At 47.6% G+C, this 6,579-nt stretch overlaps 1 long non-coding RNA gene across 1 annotated transcript; it reads right to left on the bottom strand.

Moving 5' to 3' along the window:
* Positions 1–1,297: 1,297 nt before the first annotated feature.
* Positions 1,298–4,364, bottom strand: LOC106025364 (uncharacterized). Its single transcript, XR_002788732.2, has 5 exons — positions 4,092–4,364; positions 3,413–3,522; positions 2,273–2,433; positions 1,936–2,057; positions 1,298–1,674 (listed from the first exon to the last, which is right to left on the bottom strand). It is a non-coding gene; the product is annotated as an uncharacterized LOC106025364 (long non-coding RNA).
* Between the last annotated feature and the right edge of the window lie 2,215 nt (positions 4,365–6,579).

Below are 6,579 nucleotides of genomic sequence, written 5' to 3'. Positions count from 1 at the left end.
TAGGGTTACATGTGTGCATCACCATGCTAAGCTAGTTTAGACATTCTTGAAAGTAAACAGGGGACAGTGCTGAAGACTCAAATGAGCACAGACTGAAAATTGGGCTCTGTGCTCTTTCAGACAGAGGCCAAGTCACTCCTCCCCACCTGCAGGTTGTCCAGACAGTTTCTTCTCTGAACTAAAACTTCCAAACAGCACCTGTGGTTTCATAGCCTATAGATTCCTTTGCAGTACCTGCAGGAAGGACTGGACTTACATAGCCCAAAGACCAAGATAACTGACCACATACACCTGCCGTCCTGAACCCTGCATCTTGCACAGCAGGAGGATGATGAGGGTCTCTATGCTTGTCCTGCACTGTGGCTACCACTCCGTTCACTCACTGTGACTGTGGGCAGACGTCTCTCTGCAAGAAGGAATTGTGTAAGGACACTCACTGTGACCTTTGCAACTCAGCACACAAAGTAACTCGACTGCCACCACTAACTTGGTGAGTCCCCTCAGTGTTCATGAAGTCAGCTGAAGGCATTGGACTGTCTGGACTACTTGTACTGTAGCTTATGCTGCATTTGTCTCTGCTCAGGAAAGCTAGATAATGTGGGCACTCCACCCTACTGTGTCTTTGAAGAAATTCCTTCATTAGCTAAAATGATCAAAACATTTCCTGCGGTCTGGGCTGCAGGACTGTCCAGACTCTTCTTTTCTTTGCAGGAATACAGACCCTTCCTGGGATCCTTCAGCTGCTTAACCCTCCATGCACAGATAAGGGCCTCACTGCAGATAAAGTCATGATCTCATCTCTTCCTTTGATGATCTGCAGATGAGATTGCAGAGGGCAAGGAGCCCTCCTGTGCTTCCCTGGTCACACCTCACTCTGCGTCTATATCCCGGGGCAGGCTCACTTTGCTTTGAGGAGTGCAGAAGTCCTTGTCTGAAAGCTGTTCAGTCATCACAGACTGTTTACATTTTAAAGAATTTTAGTGAGTGTAGTTCACTCTAGTTCCTCAAAAATGCCATGCTCTTTGTCCTCAAAGTCCCCAGCTTAAGAAATATCCAAAAGTTTATCTTTGGGGACATTCCTGGGATGCAGTCAATTTAAACTAGCAAAGAATTCATCTTTTTAAAGGTAAAGGTTCAAGTGTACAGGATGAGTGTAGCTGAGAGTTGATCTTATTTTGTATTCTACAAAGATTCAACAGAATGTTGTGGCCTTGATTTACTTCAAAAATGACTGTAGAAACACACACACACACACACACACACACACACACACGTATATTTATGAGTGTGGTTCCGATTTTGTTATTGAAGAATTGTATTTTTATTTTAAAAATCCCCAACCAATCCAGACATTTCAAATAATATACAGTGCCTGAGCATTGGCATATTTTCTACAGTTTAGTAACTCTGAACTTATCATTATAGGAATGATTCTGGATTTTGATGCCATGATTTTGGCTTCAAATTTCTTATTGAATAATTTAAACTTCTGTGACCTTAACCTCCAAATATTTTGGCCATATTAAAATAAAACTGGTTTTCTAGTAATACCAAGTTTTGCAGATAGAGTCAGCTATTCACTCATCCTTCCGTCTCTCCAGCACTCGCCCATTCATTCATTCCCTCCTCCATTCATGATTTTGTAGTCTCCTTTCAGCAAATCGGACTTTCATTCTGTTGTGGGAAATAACAGAGAGCCGCCTGGTCAGAGATGTGTCTCATACACTTCACTTTCCTTCCTTCACTAAAGTCAAAGTTAACTCACTTTGGAGACTTTGAAAACCATGTAGAATCACAAGAATTGGGGACCTGAGGGAATTCCTGAGCCACTGTCCCGCCTTGGGGCAAGACTTTGAAGCCCCCATGAAAGGAGGTGTCTAAGCAGGGAGAGAAACTGAGCTCCTAGATATGGATCTCTGGGAGTTGGAATACAACCTGGAAAGATGGGGAGACTCTGGCCAGACTGTCGGCTGTTTCCTCCTCTGCCTGAGCACAAGGGATGATGAGGCCAACCCACACTGGCGTGAAGCTCTGGAGTTTCCAGGGAGAAACCCATCCTATTGATAGTGAGGCAGAATGGGAAAGACACAAGTAACCAAATGCTCCTGGGTATGGTTGAAGTCACAATAGAGAGCAGATTAAAAAACTGCCCTGTCTACGCGATTGCCCAACTGACGTGGTCAGACAAGGCAGTTTGTTTTCCCAAGCAAAAAGCAAAGCAAAACAAAACAAGCTAAAACGATCCATGGGACAAATTCAAAATTACACATACTTTTACCCTACAGGTGGTAATCTTTGTGGTGAGTGTTAGCTATTGTTTCTTCTTTCCCAATCAAATATCACAAATTAAGGGCCTCACAGGTTTCTATGATTCATCGGGGAACCGTTTCTTTAGATGAAAAATGCTTTTTAAATAGCTGAGTCCACGGTTTTCTGAAATAAAGAAGTATCAGACACAAGCAGAATTACAAAGCCGGTTTCACATCAGTGGCGTTTCCCCATCCTGGGGTTGACGACAGATTTTCGGGCAGTGGTACATCCCACCACCTGGGGCAGCTCTGCCAGACTCTGTTTATTCACTGAAAACTTGAAAGAAGCACAAGACCACTGGGATGGTCATGATCTTACAGAGGATTAGATCAAACAGGAGTGGGGCTTTAGCGTGCTATCCAAAACCAATGTTTAGAATGGGATAAAGGAAGCCCCACATATAACAAAACACAAGTCCCAGGCTGCTTCATTAAGATGTTGGTATGAGAGTGGACCAGACTCAGACATCAGTGTGGGGCGGGGCCACGTTTTCTTTCTTTTGAAAGGGAAGCCGTCTGTGGTCACCTCTCTCTTGGTCTCCACCCATGCCTTTGCTTCCTATCAAATCTTTCCTGAACTCTAATGAGGAGCCTGTGACCCTTGCCCTTCCTGCCCATTGGCCCAGGGCCTGAGTGGCCTCCAGGGCATGGAGGAAGGGTCATAATGCCTGCTGTGATGGGGGGGCTCCATAGGATGAGCACACCCTGAGATGCTGACTCCTGTTAGCTCCACAATTTGTCTTATCAGGTCTTCCCTGATGATGCTGGACCTTGGGGCTATTTCTGCTAGTGGCCAAAAACACTGGTCACTGTTCATTCTTCCTCTAGGTTGAGATCCACACCGTTCTGGTCTCATCCTGCCACTTGGTGCTTAGGTGGTTATCTTAGTCATTTCCCTCACTGCAGGGACAAAATGCCTGACGACCAAAATTTAAGGGAGGAGAGGTTTATTATGGTTCACTTTTCAGTCCATCATTGACAGGCTGCAAGGCAGGACAGCTCCATGGAGGGGTATGCGGGAGAAGGCCTGCTCCCAGTAGGGTGGGCAGGAAACACAGGATGGAAGGAGATAAATGTCCCCTGTCACACCCACAGAGACTCACCTGCTGCCATCACACCCTGACTCCTGAAGGCCAGTGGGCCACAGGGCTTCTGTAATCCAGTGTCCTTCTCACGGCCCCAACTCCAAGGGCATGAGGCCCCTGGGAGACATCTACAAATAAACCATAATTGCTCTTGGGAAAGTGATCATACACTGCCTGCCTCAGTTTCCCTGTCTATCATAGATGGAGGTGACGTTCCATTACGCTCCTTACAGGGTTGTGTGAAGATGAGGTGAGGGTGTCACACAAGGTATCCTGTCCTGAAGGGTGTGGCTGTCACAGGAAGCATGAAAAATAGAACACTTACTTCAGCAAGTGGACATCTCCACGTGAGAACATGACCCTGATGTCTTACATAAAATGTAACAGGAATGGATTCTGGGCCTCTGTTTATTACCCAAGTACATAAAACCTCTTCAAGATAAGAGAGGAAACTAATCCACGAGCTTTGGCTAAGCAGAGACCTTTCAGTTACTCCAAAAGCACCACTCATTAAATAAAAAACTGATCAATCAATCAGACCCCATCACATTTACAAAGTTCTGCTTTCAGAAAAACGATGTCAACAGACAGAGCCAAGCTGCAGAGAAGGGGAAATGTTAGCAAAGCCAGGGCTGAGCAAGGATTTGCACATTAAGTAAATGAGCCCCGCGCCACAGTAGAGCCCTTAAAATGCTACCTTTAACCTTCCATGCCAGACACCTTCTTGCTGTCCTCACGGTGTCCCCACCCAGGGCCTGGGCTGACAGGGTGGGTCCCCAGGCAACGGCTCCTCAGCATGGAGGAAGTTCCTCCTCTTGCTGGTAAATTAATTTTGGGGAAATGGTACTCTTCTCGAATCTCAGACAGTCATGAGCACGGGACTGATGGCGCAGGGTGGGGAATGCTCACAGCACAGGCAGCCTTGCTGGACTGCCCCCAGCTTCTCCTTCTGCTGCCCCAGGAGGTTCACTGGCTGGTTCAGAATTCTCTTCCCGCAGCTCTGTTAAGAGCTTCTACTTCCCAGCAAGGATACTGCCTTCCCAACGGCTCTCTCCTTCCTACCATTTAAAAGTTAGGCCAGTGTGCGATTGCAGTACAGGACAGTGGTGCTCACTGGGGACCGAACACACGTCTTCACCTCTGCCTCCCTCGGATCCCCTCCCACATCTCCACGAGTCTGTTTCTGTTTCCTCTCTTCTCTCCTGTTTATCCACTGACTGATTCACAATTCTAGGTTCTCATGGGAGGGAAACCCCACGAGTGTCTTTAGTTCTCCTGTGAGAATCCTGTTTTACAGATACACACACACACACGAGGGACGTCTTAGGGAGCCAGAGCAGCCTGCTTCCCAGCAGCTGCCACATCAAGCAGAGCCTGCTGGAAGACCGCTGCCTCCCACCCTTTGCTGGGAGGTTCCGGGTGCCTCTCCTGCTAGTCCACTTGCTTAGAAGCCACTGTCCCAAAGCATTTTATCAAAGGCTGGAAGGAAACGCACAAAAATGGCTCATCGTGGTTATTTCCAGCTGGTAAAGCAGCAAAGACTTTCTCTTCCTTTCTTTTCTTCCCTTCCCCCTCCTTCCCTCCTTTCCTCTTTGCTTTCTTTCCTTCCTGTTTCTGTTTGTTTCTGTCTCTGTCTCTCTTTTTCCTCCTCTTTCCATTTTCATCCACAGTGAGCAAGAACATAATAATTTCGTATTAGGGCAGTCTGAGCAGGTTGCAGACAGAGCTCTGTCCTGGAGGGCTGTCAGAGCCCGAGGCTGGCCGCAGTGGGCTGGCAGGCTGCACGGGAGGATGCCTCTCTGTGGGATTGTGGCTTCTAATTATGGCTCAGCCCTGCTCCAAACAGATCATCCTCTTGCATTAAAAATTCTCTAAGGAACCATTTTCTTAATTGGTATCCAAGGGAAATGTCTTCAAGGACGATGACTGTAACGCTGGCTCTCTGTGGCATGAAAAATCAATTCTTCACTTTGCTGACTAAGACGTTTGAGGAACAATTATTTCTGGAGGAGGCGGTTTTTATGTAGGTATTGTACTAGTTGTGTGTGTGTGTGTGTGTGTGTGTGTGTGTGTGTGTGTTCATGCTATGAGTGTGTGCACACACTTATGGAGAAGGAGGAGAGTTCTACATGTTCACGTCCCTGAGCACTGAGAGTTTTTGCTGCCAGTTCAGCCCTTCCTGAGATGTCACAATCCTGCTTGTTAGGTGCAGAGTCCCATGGTATGCATCCCTGGCAACAGAGCCCGTTGGTGGACTCAGCGGGCTGAGCCTAACTTCCTATGGATGCACTCAAGTTCACGTCACTTGACCCAGCAATGGCCCTGCAGACAGCTATGATCCCTGCCACCCTGGAGGGCCGGGAGGACGTTGTGATCCTGCATCCTGAGGATGCTTGAAGGAGCCTTCGCTGCCGGCGGACAGTGAGCAGTGAACAGCCTTTAGCAGTGTTTGGCTGCCGGCACTCTCTCCCAGGACTGTGTGCTTTGGAGGTGTGCTCCAGGGGGACTGGCAGGGCACAGGGCAGTGGGCCGGTGCAGAGCTCCTGGTGAGGGAGCCTCCTAGGGCAAGTGTGCTCACATGTGTTCTCACCCACTTCATTTTAAGTCAGCTTGTTTTCCCTCTGTCTGGGGAAAAAAAACCCTATGCACTCACCCATCAACATCATCTCTATCTATCATCTATCTGTCTGTCTGGTGTCTATCTATCATCTAACAGATCAGATGGGTTGTAAAACAGTGTGACTTCTGCTTTGATTTTTACAAAATACAAAGATCGCAGATAACTTGTTACCTCCTAGGATTGAGAACATAGTCATAGATTTGCGATAAACCTACTGACTGTCAGTGTCTGGTGAATAGACACATTTTAGATGGTTTCAGTTCCATAGAATGTGCAACCCAATGCATAGGTGTGTGTGACAATGACATTCCCTTTCTGTCTGAGACTTTGAGTGGTGTCAGCTCCCAGAAAAGCATCTGCCAGTGGTAGGCAGGGTCCCGCACCCTTTCCAGGCAGAAGCACTGTGAGCTTTCCCTGCTGACAACAAAAGCGTGATACCTTTGCCGGCCCCACTTCTGAGCTCTCCAACACCAACTGCGGCCCTGTGACTTGCTTCAGTTGAGACGCTCTCTGTGGCAGTCGCATTTGAAGTGCTCCCCAAAGGCCACGTGCTCCAGGTGTGGTT

This window comes from Cavia porcellus, unplaced genomic scaffold (assembly GCF_034190915.1).
Source record: "Cavia porcellus strain 051 isolate PalLab524CR breed Dunkin Hartley unplaced genomic scaffold, mCavPor4.1 scaffold_11, whole genome shotgun sequence".
Taxonomy (NCBI): Eukaryota; Metazoa; Chordata; class Mammalia; order Rodentia; family Caviidae; genus Cavia; species Cavia porcellus.
The sequence above is the reverse complement of the archived record's forward strand: the minus strand, read 5'-3'. Positions and strand labels throughout refer to the sequence as shown.